The following is an 18,690-nucleotide window of genomic DNA, read 5'->3' on the forward strand; positions in this document are numbered from 1 at the left end:
CAGAAATATTATTTAGCAGCCCAAATATCCAAACTGATGAAGTACCATGCTACCTCAGAGATTTCCCTGTGGGCTGGTATTGAAGCAATGGGCATCGACCTTCTCAGGGTTCATATGTTATAGCTCTTCCCTAGGAATAGACTTCACTTACATAACCCCATCACTGAAGATCTGGGATTCTGTCAAGTATTCTGGTGGTCTGTTCTCCTCACACATAGCACTCTTGTTTTTTTTTTGTTTTTTCTGCATAATCCCTCTTTTGACTACCCAGAATCCTTCCAGTGCTGGATTATCTATAACCACATGCAGCTATATAAATTGTAATCTTTAGATCAGTGGTTCTCAACTCGTGGGTCGCGACCCAAAAGTGGGTTGCGACACCCTCTGCAGTGGGTCGCGGCGTCATGTCTGCATAGACCGGCCCATCTGCATTAGAGAGAACTAGAGGGGGAATTTGTGGTTCAGCCTGTGGAACCTCATAATGTCAAACTGTCCCCTCTCTCCCGGCCTCCCCCGGGCTCTCCGATAAAGTGGTAAGGCCCGGGGAGAGAGGGGACAATTTCCTCACTTTCGGCCGGCGCATTAATATCAGGAGCCGCGGTGCCCGACAATTAAGTTAAAGTTCCGGCCCGGCCTGCACTGGAGAGTACAGCAGATATCAATCCGCCGCTGTATCTACTGTACTCTCCAGTCCAGATAGTTCAGTCTGCTGGAATCAGAGAAAGGTAAGCAGGCAGATAGGGAGATGTGCACTGTGGCAGGACAGGGGACACTGATGGATATTATGTATTCCAAGCCCACATAATGTCCATCAGTATCAGTGGCGTAACCAGAGTTATGGGCGCCCGGGGCAGACATTTTTTTTCGCCCACCCATTATATAAACATCCACTGGAACTGTACCCCGCAACCGCCACCCCCACACGTTTTTATTTTTTATAAACGTTTTAATTTTTTTTAAATTCATTTACTTTCAGTTGTTTACTGTTCAATATATATATATATATATATTGCTGAATACTGCACAAGTTGTTTTGTGTAATAAATTAAAATGTTTCAGAACTGAAATCATTTTTGGGTCACGCCTTAATGACCAAGGAAACATGTGGGTCCCGAGGTTACACAGGTTGAGATCCACTGCCTTAGATGGTATCAAACCCTTTCAATACTTCTGAGAAAAATATAACTTTCCATCTACTGCTGTATTTCAGTATCTCCAGAACATGAACTTTATACTTAGCAAAGTGAAGTTATGCCAGAGGGGTTCTACCTTTTTCTCAGTTTGAGCTGTGTGGGAAAAAATTTTAACACTTAAATCCTCTATCTCGACCATGCCCCACCTACATGACAAAATGGGAGGGTGATTTGCTTTGTACCTTACATGAACCTTTGTACCTTACATGAGGGGACATGATCACAGATATGGCTATCCACTAAGACATGCTCTCAGAATACTTTTTCTGTTGAAACTAATCATAAGCTTTTATCTTGCTGGTACATGGTTCCCATGAGAATTGCCTCCTTTTGCCCAAGTTATCCTGCTACATGCTTTAGGGGCTGTGACTCACCAGGTACTTACAGTATATGCAAATATGGTCACAGTGTCCAGTGGCTCAAGCCCTGTGGTCTAAGATATACTGGCACATAATGATCCCTTTAGGACATCCATTGACTCCTGATCCTGTAAAGCTCTGCTTAACAAAAGACCTGAAGCCCTCTCTTGTCATAGTTAGCCAGGTTAAAAAAAGACACCAAAAAGTTCAACGAGTTTAACCTATAGAGATAAGATAAAAAGAAAAACCTAAAACAGAACGCTATGCCCACAATTACCCACCTTTGATCCAGAGGAAGGTTAAAAATACCCTATAAAACTTGGTTCAATTTGCTTCAACAGGAGAGAAAAAAATTCCTTCCTGATCCCATAAGGCAATCTGATATTCCCTGGATTAACAATCTCTCAAGTATTATTATACTTATAAGAAGTCAATATCTAGTAATATTCTCTGCATTTAGGAATACATACAGATTTTTTTTGATAGGAGCTAGTTCTCACTTGCTCAATTACCTAAGGGAACATATGCCACATTTTCAAAGCTCAAACTGTGAAAAAGCCTTTCTGTATGCAAAGGTAAAATCTCTTTTCCTCCAGACACAAAGAGTGCCCCCTTGTCCTTTGCAGTGACCTTAAAGTAAATAATTTGGCACCAAGCTCACTGTATGGACCATTTATGTATTTATACATGGTGAACATATGCCCCTTAATCGCCTCTTCTCAAGAGAGAACAAATTCAGTTCTGCTAGTCTTTCCTCTTAACTGAGCTCCTCTGTGCCTCTTATCAGTTTAGCTGCCCTTCTCTGCACTTTCTCCAGTTCTATAACATCCTTTTTGTGAACCGGTGCCCAAAGCTGAACTGCATATTTCAGATGAGGTCTTACTAATGCTTTGTACAGGGGCAGGTTTATGTCTCTCTCTCTGGAGTCTTTACCATTTAATACAAGAAAGTATTTTGCTTGCTTTTGAAACTGTGTCTTGACATTGCATGCTATTATTGAGTCTATGCTCTACTAGAAAATTCAGATCTTTCTCCATCATTAACTCCCCCAAACATACTACCCCTAGAGCAGGGGTGCCCATTAGGTCGATCGTGATCTACCAGTTGATCGCAAAGCGAACACCAGCAGATCGCGATCGGCTATGTCCTGTGGGGTTTCTCCTCTGGATCCCCATCTGTATGCAGTGGGGATCGAAGGAGAAGTGAAGGAAGTACTGCAGCCGGCGGTGGGGGGTTGGAGGATGGAGCCGCTGTCACAGCAGCATGGCCGAGCGATGAAGAGAGAGACAGAGAGCCGCTCGGCCAGGATCTGACAGCCGGCAGCTCTCTCTCTCCTCACCACTCGACCATGCTGCTGTGACAGCAGCTCCATCCTCCAAACCCCCCCCTCCTGCCAGCTGCAGGGCTTCGTTCACTTCTCCTTGGATCCCCAATGCATAAAGATGGGGGTGAGCAGCAGGGATGCAGAGGAGAAGTTGCAGGCTGAGCCCCCCTGCGTGCCCCAATCCTTTGTGCAGAGCAAATGCTGGAGCGATCAGTTGATCACTCCAGTGTAAACAGCTGGGGACACATAGTACTATGTGTCCCCAGTTATGAATGAACAGGAAGTGATTTTGTATCACTTCCTGTTCATTCATGGGTTTCTCAATGGGAAATAGCACTTAGTTCAGCTTCTCCCCATTCAGAAACTGCTTGATAGTACATATGTTCTGAATGAATGGGAAGCCTCTGTACTTTACATTCATTTAGAACAGAGGCTGCAGAAAAAGAGATTGAGGACTTTGTGTCCTCAATTTCTTCTATTTTAAAAGGGAAATATCAGGGGGCTGTTTAGACCCCAGATATTTCCCTGAAGCCTGCCTGACATTAAAAAAAATTAAAGAAAAAAGTGAATAATACAAAAATAATAAACAATTTTAAAAAATACATCCTGGATGCGGGGTGCTGGGTGATGTCACACGCCTGTTGGGGCGGCATGTTTTTTTTCTAGCCTCGGGCGCAAAAGGAGCTAGCTACGGCTCTGCTCCCACGGTGCTTGTGCTGCTGCCAGCTGAATGTCGCAGACGGGAAGAGGCGGGACACCTCTCCCCATGTGCAATGTCGGCCACATTCAGCCACACGAGCACCGCGGGAGGACAGGATGCCGGCGCACCAGAGGAAACCTGGGAAGCTGCTGCAGTGGAGGTAAGAAAAGACAGACAGGGGAGAGAAAGTGAGAAAAGAGACCGCAGAGAGAGAGAGAAGAGACAGCAGATAGAAATAGGGGAGAGAGCGAGGAGAAGAGACAGCCAAGAGAGAGGGCCGGTTCACACCACAAAGTCTGCGTTCTAGAGTGTTTGGTCTCTAGAACACACTGGAATGCAAGCCGACTGGCTCTGCGTTCAGGGGTGGGAGTGGGCGTGGGGTTGTATTGAAGTTAATGGCCCTACAGCCAGACCCCCCCGCCCCCCCCACAGTGCGATCGCCCGCACCTGGAACGCGAGCACGTTTATGACAGGACAGGGGTTTATGACAGAATCATAATCTGACCCTTCTTTTCCCAGTGCAGCTCACGTTCTGTCCTTTTTACAGAAGGGGTTGGAGATGGGCCTTAGCCTCAGCTCCCTAAAAGGTCAAATCTCTGCAATATCAGCGGCCACAAAACACTGATGGGCCATGGATTCTCTAATCGTACAGTTCCTGAGGGCAGTTATACAGTTCCTGAGTGCCTCCAAGGAGGACCCTGTCTCCACAATGGGACTTGCCTTTGGTGCTCGACATGTTAACGAAAGAACACTTTGCACCCACAGAAAGCAGTTTATTGTGGGATGTCACTTGCAAAACTGTTTTTCTGGTTGCAATTACCTCTGGAAAACGGGTTTCAGAAATCCATTTTTCCTGAAAGGGTGCAATTACAGTACGTCCACTGCCACACTTCATGCCAAAGGTTGTCTCTCCTTTTCACTTAACCAAGGAATCGGTTTTACCAACTTTCATTATCAACTCTCAACATCAGCCCGTGCATGAGCTCGATGTATCCAGACCCCTAAAGACCTAACTGAGATTGACAAAATCATTTAGAAAAATGGAACACCTGTTTGTAATTCCAGGAGGAAAATTCAAAGGAAGAGAGGTGAAGTCCAGGACCGTATCTACCTGCATTGTTAAAACGATTAAGAGAGCATATGGGGCAGTGGCTTGGCAGCCTCCTTCTCAGGTGAGGGTTCATTCCACTAGAGCTATGGCGGCTTCATGGGCGGAGTAGGCTGGAGTCCCAATCAAATAATCTGCAAGGCAGCAAGTTGGTCTTCTCAGCATACATTCCTATGACACTATAGAATTGAACCATTGGTAGGAGAGCAGTCCAAGCCTCCTATTCTGGTGTCTAATAAATGATTAACATCTGTACCCACCCTGTCAGCTCGTTATTTATCGCAGGTATGCTGCCATGCAGGCACCAGGAAAACGTAAAATTGTATGATACTTTCCTGGTGCATATCCATGGCAGCATATACCCTCACTGGGTACTCTTGAGGCTCGTTACTTGAAGGCCTGGGGGAGTGTCTCTCTCACTTTTATAGATTTTAATCCCTTCATGACTGAGGCCTTTTTTTCATTTTTTGCACCCATGTTATATTCCACATTTTAGGCCTGAAAATTACTTAAAACCCACACACATTATATATTTTCTGAATGCCAAGACCCTATACAATATAATGGTGGTAGTTGCAAATTTTTATGTTGCGCAAAATTAGCGCAACTCCTTATTAAACCCCAAAATTTAGTGATAGATTTAATTAAATCAAGCAAAACAAATGACAAACGCACTCAACAATGCGTCACCAGCTATACAGTAAGGTGCACACGAAATGGGCTTTGAACAGTAAAACAGTAGAAAGGTATCATGGCACACTCACAAACCAGCATGTAAAACAACTTGTCTCACCACTAAGGTTAATAACAGGGGTTTGGATACACGTCTTCTGCAGAAAATGTGAAAGCCGCACAGCCGCGCCAAGGCACCTCTTATAGTGCGATCCTAACTCTAAACTATGAGAGTCTCCATGTTGGAGCACTTAGTGGTGAGACAAGTTGTTTTACATGCTGGTTTGTGAGTGTGCCATGATACCTTTCTACAAATTTAATTAAATGCCCCAAAACACAACAAAATACCAATTTTTTAAATGAAATATAAAAGATGAGGTTACAATGAGTAAAACGATACCCAACATGCCCAGTTTACAAACTACATGCGTCCGTGAAACGGTGAAAAACTGCAGGTACCCCAAAAAGTCCACAGAAGACACTTTAAAAGCCCCCACAGGTCATCAATTTAGAGATACCCCAAAATACTGGCCCTAGAATGATTGCTCTCACTCCGGCGTGCACGGCGATACCCAACATGTGTAGCGCGTTCATCGTTTTCGTGTTTACGTGGCGACGCGCGTGCTCGCGGGACTTTTAAATTTTTTTTATTATTATTATTAGCGACAGGTAAGGCGCCAGATTCGCTTCTGTTGTAAAGCCGACAGTCGGCTCTACAAGTTTAAACAGAGTCCCGGCGGCAAAAGTCGCCGGGAGTCTGTTTAAACAGCCCCGATGCTGGCGATGTACACTGTACTTCATCAGTCACAAAGGGGTTAACTGGTCCTGTAGGTGGGATAGTGAGCGGGGCCAATCACATATATGCTGCCATGGATAGGCACTAGGAAAGGAAAATTACAGGTAAGTATCATACGATTTTACGTTTTCCATGTTACTCTAATGTGGCCCTCCTCCTAGAGGCATGGTTATTTCTAGCCTCCCTCCTCCTTCTTTTCTTCTCTCTCTTCTGCTCTATCCTTATTCTTCTTTCTTTGTTTAGTTCCACCTGTTGATTTTCTACGCCAAGTTGAATTTGAAGTGGTTGGAATGTTATAGATGCTATTTACAGTATGTCCATGTGAGACTACTCATGTTTCCACTTATTTGACTTGACTGTTACTTATTGTATTGCTTTTTATCTTGTACCAAATAAAAATGTATTTGAAAATAAAAATATATAGCATGCTCTGTAATTTCACTTGATTGGGTCTAAGATGATTCTCCAATGTATCCCCCTTCCCCATAAGTCTTTAATTGTGGTTTCCCATGAACACACTCAGAAATCCCTCAAATCCTGGCTATTTACACAGATGTAAAACCTGTGATAGAGGACCCAATAAACTTTTCCCTTGTCAGATTCTAGAACACTGTTGCACCTTTTAAATAAATCCACCTAACTTAGAAAGATTCTTTACGTGCATGATTTTATGTACAAATGTGACCACTATTTACGGACGGGGTCATGATTCTTCTATAATTATTTATATGCCTAAGGATGTAGACAGTGGGGTATATTTACTAAGAAAAGAATGTTCCTGAATCATGTTTTTTATTTTTCTTGCACATGATTGGGTATTTTTTGAAAAGCTAGGCTGAAATCCACTTACCAAAGTGGACATGATCTACTTCTGAATAAATCATCCCCAGTATGCACTGTAAGGTAAAGTATAACTGCTTGTTGTTTACCTTTTCCATAAACATTTTTAAAGTAGTAAAAAATCACAACTAGAGACTCACCATTTATGAACCAATTTACTTTATTACAAACTAGCCAAAGTGTTCAACTAGCAGCTTAATGTATGTGTGCTGACATAGAAACAGGACTCTGGAAGCTCTCTGACCTATGACTTAAACACTTCTAGCTTCTGAGCTCAGAGGTCATATAGTTTTCTCTGTCTCCCTCTGTCCATCAGCACACTCAGCTTTCTGCAGAATGGGGATGTGCATGGAGCTGCATACATTAGCATAGCTCCTCCCAGTCCAACCCTGCATCTTCCCTTTTTATGTCACTTCAGTCTGCTTTCTATTTATCTAAACAGCAGAGGAGAAAAGGCAGTGAACAGACTAGGAAAGGTGTAGTGTGGCAGTTTAAGAATATAATATAGGAAAGAATACAATGCAAATGTATTTGGTAAGTTTAAGAAGTGGCAACAATAATATTCATAATTTTATGGCTGCTGTTTTCATAGCATATTTCTCCTTTAAATATATGTATAGCTAAACTTCTTTTTCCTTTTGGATAAATTATGGAAGGATTAGAACCCCTGTCTTATTGCTTTCTGTGTCACAACTAGGTAGATTTCTCCTATTTGTTCTGTCGACCATAGCCACAGAGACAGATACACATTTGAAATCTAAACTTTTAGAGTTCTCACCAGTACTAGTGGTGTAGGTAAATCTGCTAATGGGGACACCCACTGGCAACTGTCTAAAAGGAGAGTTCCCTTCACTTTGTAGAGATTTGTGTTCATTTCCTTGTGCTTTTCTTGGACAGGAAGTGAAGGGAAATATCCCCACATGGGACACAGATAGAAAACAGAATAAACTGAGAGGGATTTTCTCCTTCCCTACCCTATTCAAAGCAAAAACAAAAAAGTTTTGGCTATGCATACACAAAAGTGGAAGTTTACCCTAGCATTACCCATAAGAACATTAAAAAGCCATATAACACATGTACCTTGATAAATGCATAGCACATTGTTTAACTTCTGTTTATATCCCAGTTGTCCAGAAATAAGAATTGAAAACTTGCTGGCTATAGCCAGCAACACCATGCCACCTATGGTGTTGCTCAGCCTCGCTCATTCTATATATGTATCACATTCAAACAGTTTCCAATCAGGCTTTGTAATCACAGAACATAGCATGAGGGGGGCTGAGTGACACCATGGGGTTGATTTACTAACCTTATAAACACGCCATGAACAAGTATACACCTCTGTAATGTGTTCCCTCCCAGCATGATCTATTGGTGGAATCTAGACACCTTTGTAGTGTGTACACACCCAGCAGGTGTGTTGTGCAAAGCCCTGCATGAATTGCAAGGTGATGTTGTGTAAATTAGCTCTACATTGTGTTGCTTGCGTTGATGAATGCAGGAATGTAAATGCATGAGCTAACCATTTTTGTCTAAACCGTGAAGCAGCATTATATATGCATTGTGTGCATGATTTTTCCATATATGGCATTAGTGGAAATATGCTTTTAGAGACTTTTTGGTTGATAAATACGTTTTGCTGTGTAAAAATCACACGCACCTAGTGCGTGCGTGTGTTTAGGTTAGTAAATCACCCCCCGTGAGTTGCGTGGTGTTACTGGTAATAGCTGGCAGTTTTCCAATACCGATTGATGGACAACTGGAGCACAGACAGAAATAAAACATGGTGCTATGCAGTTATCATGGTACATGTGTTATATGCCTGTTTAATTTTCATTGCGTGGTTCTGGGCTGAACTTTCACTTTAATCTTATTTGTAATATTAGCGCAAACTAATTAATGACAGGTAGTCCCTGGTCTTAATTTTTTATGACCTCAGCAAAAAAAAAAGAATGGATTAACAAATGAAATAAATGATAGACTTCATTTACTAATAAGCTCACACAAACAATATAAAATTTCACACTAGGAAATGTAGGAGAATAAAATAACAAGGGCAAAATGTTCTCAGGAAAGCTTCCTTTATTAAACACATTTTGTTCTTCTATAAGTTGTTTAATCTGAAAAAATGTGTAATTCATACAGTTTTATTAAAGCTGTCTTTACTTTAGTTTTGGGGTTCTTAATCTCCCATTTTAAATTATACGCTTTACTCCAATGTTCTTTCCGCCAGCAGAGAGGATGCATTTTTTTTTTGCAATATTTTAATCTCTGGGCCTGGGTCATGAGCCACACTGAACAGCGGGATTTATCTTCTCATTTTCCAGCCAAGAATGTTATTTTAAATGAAATAATTCTTCATAGGTTTTTTAAGCAGAAATGTTTCAAGCATCAGAGTCAATGGACAAAACTGTGAAAACTTTGCAATTTAATGTTTATATTAATGTAAAATTGTTGTTGAATTTATAGTCATTTGAATGTTTTAGATAAACTGTATGTTTGAATGTGACCAGCTTAAAGCGACCTTCACAACAATTACTGTTGCCAGAATGATTTGCCTACCAAAGAAAAATGTAAATACTTTCCACTCCTGCTGCCCATGCCACTAAACACCACTCCATTTGTGAGAAATCTCCCCCTGAAGTCTGCAGGAGAACTGATGCAAGTAGATGGAGAGACCCTCCGCACTCCTCACAGCAGTCCCGGCCAGATATGAAAAAAGTGGTGCTCGCAGTGATGAGATACCACGGATGGCGCCGTGCAAACACAGTAAAGTCAGGAAATCACCAGCACTCAGTAGTAAAGATAAATATGTCCCTTTTTTGGACAGAAAGCGTCACAGACATCCAAATAAACCGACGTTTCGGGACTTTGCAGGAGAACTGACACTTCTGTGCCAATCGCCTGTGTTCGTTGTAGCTTTTACTGGTGCGTCCTGCTGACCACCTCCTCACTAAAAGACAGTGTCGATGTCAGAGTAATCCCATATGAAGATAAATGAATTGTCAGTTTCTCAGCAGACTTTAAAGGATGATTTCCCATCAATGTAGCTAAAATGTTTGCGTCAATAAGTATGTCAATGTGTGTTAATGTCGACATACACATTTTTCTTATTGCATTAACAAGCTGTGCTTTATGATTAGTAGAGCAGCAGTATGATTGCATTTTACTGTTTCCTTCTTTTTATAAATGTATGGGTACCCATGATATAGGCAGATAGTCATCGGATCACCCTCCTGAATTGGTAACAACAGTGCAGAGAATTTCTGGTGGCTTCACTTATCTCAAGTTCTAACTTGTCTGATGGACTTTGCCTGCCCCAACAGTCATGCAACGATATTTTGATCTGAGCAAAAACTTGTTAGTATGATTAAAAAATAAATAAGTGCCAAGATAACTGGATAAGCTCAAAATATGATTACAGGTTTTAAATGAGTATGCTAGACATAAAAAATAAAGAAAAAATATCAATAAAAAGAAAACTGCATATAAATTAATATTATAACATATGAAAGAGCAAGCAGATGGAAAAGCAAAAATTTGTTTCATCAAACTACCCAAAAACACAAACTTTACAAAAATGTACACAAAAAAATGCAGAATAGGTTACCTTTAAAGAGGATCTGAATACTGGAAGCTGTGCCCAAGAAACTCAGGCAAAATATGTGGAACTAGTCACCAGTATTACCTGTGGCCTTCCTGTAGCAAAACTTAACCCATTACTAACATACCATGCTTTGTTTTGCACTGTGTCTCTATGTGGGGGTGGCCATCTTGGTAAAGGCAGGGCTTTGCTTCCTCAAGTCAGAGCCTCCAGCAAGGAGAACAGTGAGCAGCACAGTAGCAACATCACCAAAACGTAATCCACATACCCTGAGACTAGTAGTCAGAAGCAGCAGTGCCTTAGATTCACTCTGCAGTTATAGTGCTATGAGGCTATAGGCACCCTCCCTTTCCACTGCTGCTGCATTGCTATTTTTTTGGGGGAAAAAACTAAATGGTAATATTTTCAGGGCACTGCTTAGGCACAGTTTACATTTGTAAATGTTCCATATACCATATAAAATCTTTATTTTTGTTTTATTTAGTTCCACTTTAACAAGAAAGCATGGGTAAACAATAAGCTAAGATGGTTTGCTCATAAAGTTGTTATATACATTTACATAGTAGCTAAGGTTGAATAAAGGTCCATCCAGTTCAACCTGTTTATGTATGTATCTATCAGGAAGTAGTTCAGAGGAGCCTAGATGCAGGGGACTTGCCAATACAAATGGTACCTCCATACGAGTAAACCTGGATAATGCACGGTCTCTCATGTGGTGGTGACCAGCACAGGAGCAGTCTGGAACTTCGTAGCCAAATCGATATCCAAAGTTGTAATCTGTGATAATAGCAGGGATTAGGGGCAGGCTGCAAGATTCATGGTCAGGAAGAAAGCTAGGTTCACAGGAAATACAATACAACTATATGCCAGGCACTACGAGGGCAAGCTCTGTACTAACCAAGTACAGAATGATGTGTGAGGCTAGTATTTGTACCTGCTGATGTCAGGGTGCGGGGATCTCTGGAGGCGGAGTTTTTCCTTAAAAGTCATGCGTTGTACCTTTAAGAAGACGCACAGTGCGCGCGTACACAGTACAAGGCGGCTCCACATAGCGAACATCACAGAGTGGCGGGGAACAGAGGAGACAGGCGCTGCTGGACTCGGGGCTGCGGGTAACAGCATGTACGACCTCCGGCTGTCTGCAGGAACCCCCTTCCGTGGCACAAAGGTGGGTATTACAGTATGTGTATGTATGTGTGTGTGTGTGTGTATGTGTGTGTTTGTATATACTTGACTCTAGTAGTTCCCATATCCTTGCATATTAAGTGAATTAAGAAGCTCATCTAAAAGTTTCTTGAATGTATCATTGCTATCAGTGGATACTACTGACTGTGAAAGAAAATTCCAAATTTTTACTACTCTCACGGTAAAGAAAAACCCTTGCACAGTTTTGGATTAAACTGCCTGTCTTCTAACATCATGTTGTGTCCTTGTGTCATCAATAGAGTTCTCAGTGTAAACATCTTATTTCAAATATTGTGGTTCCCATTAAAGTGACACTAAACTCCTGTGTTGGACTACAATTTTAATACAAATTAGTAAACTAAACATGAGATGGTAGTCCATCACAGGAGTGAGCTTGGAGTGGCGGCTACTTTACAACACACACAGGAACCATGGGGAACATAAGTAGCCACCCTCCAGAAGGAAGGAGGGTGTCAGCACCAATTCAGAGATGATTTGAGGATCTACAGCTGAGTGATACACAAATAAGATACATTTTTATTGATAAGTAAGGTACTTGAATGCATTTTTAAGATTTAACTCCTGAGTTTATTGTTACTTTAATGATTCTGGAAATTGCAATAAGAGCCCCTCTTAAGCATCTCTTTTCTAAGGAAAACAAGTTTAATTTCTGGAGGCGATCTTCATAACTCAGGCCATCCATCCATTTTGTTAATTGTGTAGTCCTTCTCTGAAGTCTCTCAAGTTCAAGGACGTCTTTCCTGCGGGTTGGTAGCCAAATGTGAACGGCATGCTCAAGGTAATGCTGAACCAGTGATTTATAGAGGGCTAAAATTATGCTTTTATCCCTTGCAAAAATCCTTATTTGAATGCAGACTAGTATCTTGCTTGCCTTGCTGGCAGCTGCTTGGCATTGCATACTATTGCTGAATTTGTGATCTATGTGGACCCCCAGGTCTTTTTCCATTTCCGACTTCCCCAGCGGAGCATCCCTAAGTAATAGTTTGCATGCACATTCTTTGCTCCCATGTGCCCAACCTTGCAATTTTCAATATTAAATCATGTTTGCCATCTTGCAGCCCATGCCTCAATTTTATCTAGGTCTTGTTGAAGGGAATTTATGTCTTGTTCAGAATTTACTGCCCTACACAGTTTAGTATCATCTGAAACACAGAGACTGAACTATGCATTCCAATCTCTATATAATTTATGAATAAGATAAACAGAATGAGTCCCAAGACCGAGCCCTGGGGCAATCCGCTCACAACTTTTGCCGACATAGAAATTGAAACATTTATTACCACCCTCTGGATCTGTTCGCGCAGCCAGTTTTCCACCCATGTAAATACAATTTCATCTTTATCAACAGACCTTAGTTTGTAAATTAAACATTTGTGGGGTACTGTATCAAATACTTTAGCAAAGTCAAGATACACAACATGTTGATTGCTACTTACGATACCATTTTCATAGGCAAATTCTTGCATATAGTGCCTTATCATTCCCCTTTCTGTCTTTTATGGGGCCTAAATGTTCTGTACTTACCCTTTTACTATTATATATTTTAAGAGTTTCTTGGGGTTTCTTTTACTTTCAGTTGCAATGTGTTCTTTATACTCTATTTTGCTGTCCTGATTGCTCTTTTGCATCTTTTGTTGCATTTCTTGTAGTATTTGAATGCAGATGGTAACCCTTATATCCTATATTTTTTAAGGCCTTTTCCTTTTCTTTGCTTTACATTTATGTAAGTTAAGCAGCATACAACATATCCAGCCCTCATTTACACAGTTGCTATTTCCAGTATTGCCTCACATATTCTAGTACCTTTACATTTCCTGAACTAAAAAAATTATTTCAGTGGTGAAATGTATGTGATGAATAAAGAAATGTACAAAATAAAAACCCATCATGTAATGCAAATATGTATCCCTATAGTAGGCACAAGTGAAACAACCTATGTTAACCCAGGCTACATCTTTGTGCCATGGCCCAAAATTTCCATTTATCTCTCCTTCATCCATATGCTTTAAAGACTACAGATACCTGGATTACCAGTGATACCTAGAGTTTTATCCAGATTGCTCTGATCCTTTTGGTCATGTTGTGCAAACCAGGTTTTTGAAAGAGATCTTTCTTCTGTCAATTAGATCACTGTTTTGAATTCAGGCATTGTTTCATATAGCTGAAAACTATAATATATCTATCAATTTGTTTTAAAAGTTTCTAATATTGTTACCAAATATTTTACTACAAGAAAAAGGGAAAATGTCCACATAGAAAGCATTAGACAATAGCTAAGCGTTATCTTTACCATATACCATATACATTTTAATTTCCACACTTAATTTTCCTGGAGATTTATACCAGCTCTCACACAAGCTGTATCCATTCATTTACAATTTATTGCCGGGATTCATGGTGAAACATTTTTGTACACCATTATTTTAAGGTATGATAACATTTTAAAACAGTCCTTATCTGAAGGAAATCCACACTGCTAAAGACGTATATTCCTGAAGGAAAGTGATAATTTAAATTGATGTAAAGCCTAACAATGATCTTCTATTATTAGCTTCCTTTTGGTCTGGTAAATATACCATTAAAAGTGTTTTTTATCTCTTAAATAAGTGCTAAAAAATACCTGTTGATCCTATGAGAAATCCTGTGATGCTTCCTGCATTTTCTGCCTGTGCTGCACACTTCTCAGTTAACATTGTTCCCATTCCATCTCTCTGTCAACTACAGAGCATCTCCCCCTATGTAATTGAGAAGAAGAGAGGAGATCTGCATTCATAACATGCTTTCTGTCCTGGGATGACACAGCTGTTTCTTCCTAACTACAGTGAGTACAGTGAGCGTTGTCAAACTAGGACTGGAAGTGTGTTATTGGCAGAATCACGAGTTGAGAATATAGGGAGAAAAGACTGAACAAAAGTAAAATGAATGCAGATATCATAACTAAGGAGTGGTAAGTGTCAATATATAACAATTTTGTATTTGGGTTAGGATACATGTTAATAAATGATTTACTATTTACTCAAAGTATATTATTTTATCTTTGTTTGCATGTAATTATCCTAAAGCCAGGTATATAATAATTGCATCTTTTGGGCTTTGCCATGATACAAAGAAACTCTGTTTGTCTTCATATGGTATTACAAATGAAACTTCTTAAATGATATTCCACAACATTCATGGGGGGTCCGATTATATATTCAAAGGAGGATTCATAACATTTATCACTACTTATATTTAGCACACAATTTGCATTGACATAACATATGCAGAATGAGTAATGTGTAACTCCTAAAGGCATACATTTAGATTGTGTGCTATACGTTTATAAAATTTTACTGGTCTTTGTATTGCCACTCAAACTAAAAAATATAGTTTAACTTTTTTAGAATTCCTTATAAAATGTATTGTAAAATAAATTCAAACAATTGTATGCAAAAACTATTCAACAATCATAACTATATACAACAATCATAACTATATACAGTCAAGTGAATAAGTAAGTACACCCCATGTCAATTGTTTTTTTCAACATATTTGAACAGACAAACAAAACTTTATTCACACTGTGCCTACAGATAAAGTTGATATACTTAAACATGTGGTACCTCAAATTGACGTTGAGACACTGGGACACTGTTCGGCTATTCACTTCAGGCTTGTACAGCTGATATCAGAAGGACTTCAAATCAGCCGATCCAACATCTGGATTGGCTGAGCCGAAGCTCCAGCAGCGTATTGCTGCCGTTTGGCCCATAGTCACAAAAAGCAGGCCAGCTGGCAGGTGTGCTGGGGATTTTTTGTGTTTTGTATTGTTGTAAGCCTTCCCATGACACCCTGCTACAAAGGCTGGTTATAAATGTATGCGGTTTCCATCTTTTTCTAGTTTGACTATCTTGGATGTGGTGACGCATTGGGGATCCCAGCATGCATCTGTGGTTGCTGGGCCTCCAGTGCGTCCCTGCACCTTGTGAGGAGGAGTAGGCTACCTCCTGGTACACCTGCATTCAATTTATTTACTGCATCTATATGCTCCCACTTGGAGACTCGTATAAATAGAGTTAGGACCACACTTTACAGAGGTGCCTTGACGGTGGCAGTGTGACTTCTACATATTTTTGGCCAAAGGTTTGTGCAACTAAAACCTCTGATTTTAACGTATACTGTTAGACAGGGTAATTTGTTTAGTTGCAGGCCAGCTGGCAGGTGTACTGGGGATTTTTTGTGTTTTGCATTGTTGTAAGCCTTCCCATGTGTACCTTGCTACAAAGGCTGGTTATAAATGTATGCGGTTACCATCTTTTTTTAGTTTGACCATTTAAAATTATAACACTCCATTAAATGTATAACATGAAAGTTTCAGACTTATGTGGAGACACAAAATGATTTGGCTAACTGCAGCACATTTACAAAATATAAAAAATACAGCTTGAAACAAATTGGTAATGTCAGATACTTCAAAACAATACCACTTCAGGAGTTTAATACTAATGCTTTGATATGATAAGAGAAAGATCCATGCCAGTTTGTGTATGTCAATATTGCATCTAGATCCTAATTTATATGGGGCTGGGCTAAGCCAACTTACCTCTGCTGATTGTCTGCTGTATACTGTAGGAGGACCCTAGAAGGTCTGGAATTAAGGCATCATTATATGCCTACCAACCAATGAAAACATGGATACATGAAGGCAAAATGGCACAGAGCACCAAAAACCTTACAAAGTTCCCCATAATCAAAAGAAGACAATCTGCCACAAATAATTGTACTGTATAGGTGGATTCATATGTTTATCACTACCACTATTTAAAAAAGTATTTAACCTCCCTGGCGGTAATCCCGAGTCTGGCTCTGGGTTAATTTTCAATGCTAGGAGCGGTAACCCCGAGCCAGACAGCAAGTTACCAGTCTTAGGATGACAACACTCACTGGTCCTTCTGTAACCTAACAAGAGAAACAAGATAGGACTATGGAACCCTGTCTCTCCTGTTCTCAGAGAACAATATGACTCATAACAGTCAGCAATGGGAGAGAGCAAAGGAACTTCTCAGCTCACAGGATTTTGAGCAAACAGATATGTTTTGAACTAACCAAACCATATATAACCAAACCTTTTCAATGGTTTATTTAACAAATCAAAAGGGACCAGAAGAGATAAGTTCATTTTTAGGGTTTACATACACATTAACAAAACCAACGGTTTTAGTAATATGAATTCAGAAAATCATTTCCATGCACTACACAGTGCAACACATTTTATCCTTTCTGTTTGATTTTTAAAGTTTGAAACACGAAATCATAAATTATATGATTTAGTGCAAGTTAGACTTGTGCGCCGTCAAAAAATTTGTTCTGTTTCGTTTCGGAATATCCGTTATTTCGTATTTCGTAATTCGTAACTGAACTCAATTCGGATTCGTAAGAAATACGAATTTTCGTTAGTGGCGGTTATATTTTCGTAACTTTACGAACATTCGTTATGATGAAGTTAAAAAGCAAAATACCTTTGTTAATATTGGAGTGGTAGTTGTTTTTTTATCCGAAATACGAATTCCGTTAACGGATTCCGTATTCCGAATTCCGTATTTCGGACTTTAAAAAAAACTACCATCAACTCCAATATAAATGTACTTTGCTTTTTACCTTCAATATAACGAATGTTCGTAATGGAACGAAAATACGTCAACGGAATTTCGTATTTCCTACCTGTATTTGTAATGCAACTCTCAGCAGCAGAAGAGAACCTCTGATTGGCCAACCAAAACGAAATACGAATTCCGTTAACGGATTCCGTATTCCAAATTCCGTATTTCGGACTTAAAAAAAAAACTACCATCAACTCCAATATAAATGTACTTTGCTTGTTAACTTTAATATAACGAATGTTCGTAACGGAACGAAAATACGTCAACGGACATTCGTATTTCCTGCCTGTGTGTGTAACTGTGTATTGTAATGCATCAGCAGCAGCGGATCCGTATCTCGGATTAAAAAAAATCTTGTCATGCTGTTCAACCTCATTTACAGGGGTAATATTAGTTCCTGTTTCAAAGAAATTCGGATCCGAAATTCGTTAACGGAATTTCGTATTTCGGATATAATTCGGAAACTGCCATTCGGATTTTGGATGCTCCGAAATTCGGAATTTCAGGAAAATTCGTAAGAATTTCGATTCGTTACGAAACGAATCGCACATGTCTAGTGCAAGTTACCAGTCTTAGGATGACAACACTCACTGGTACTTCTGTAACCTAACAAGAGAAACAAGATAGGACTATGGAACCCTGTCTCTCCTGTTCTCAGAGAACAATATGACTCATAACAGTCAGCAATGGGAGAGAGCAAAGGAACTTCTCAGCTCACAGGATTTTGAGCAAACAGATATGTTTTGAACTAACCAAACCATATATAACCAAACCTTTTCAATGGTTTATTTAACAAATCAAAAGGGACCAGAAGAGATAAGTTCATTTTTAGGGTTTACATACACATTAACAAAACCAACGGTTTTAGTAATATGAATTCAGAAAATAATTTCCATGCACTACACAGTGCTACACATTTAATCCTTTCAGTTTGATTTGATAAGAATGCAGAAGAAAATCCCAGAATTCAATAAGCTTACAGTATATAGAATTTATTTGCACAAGTTTCTACCATATAATCATACATAACAGAAAAAATAAGGAACTATTGAGCTGCTGAAAAATATTTTTCTTCTCTTATGTGTTCTTTTTATGGACAAAGTTTTCTTTCAGTTTCAGTTTAATTTACATTATCAGTAAAAGTTAATATGTTAGAAACTAGCAAAAATTGGACCTGTTTTCCCCCCTAAATATGACATAAAAATGTAGCTGCAGTATCAATCATTAAACCAAGACATATACATATAAA

The sequence above is a fragment of the Nanorana parkeri genome, unplaced genomic scaffold (genome assembly GCF_000935625.1).
Source record: "Nanorana parkeri isolate BGI_ZX_2015 unplaced genomic scaffold, ASM93562v1 scaffold45, whole genome shotgun sequence".
NCBI lineage: Eukaryota > Metazoa > Chordata > Amphibia > Anura > Dicroglossidae > Nanorana > Nanorana parkeri.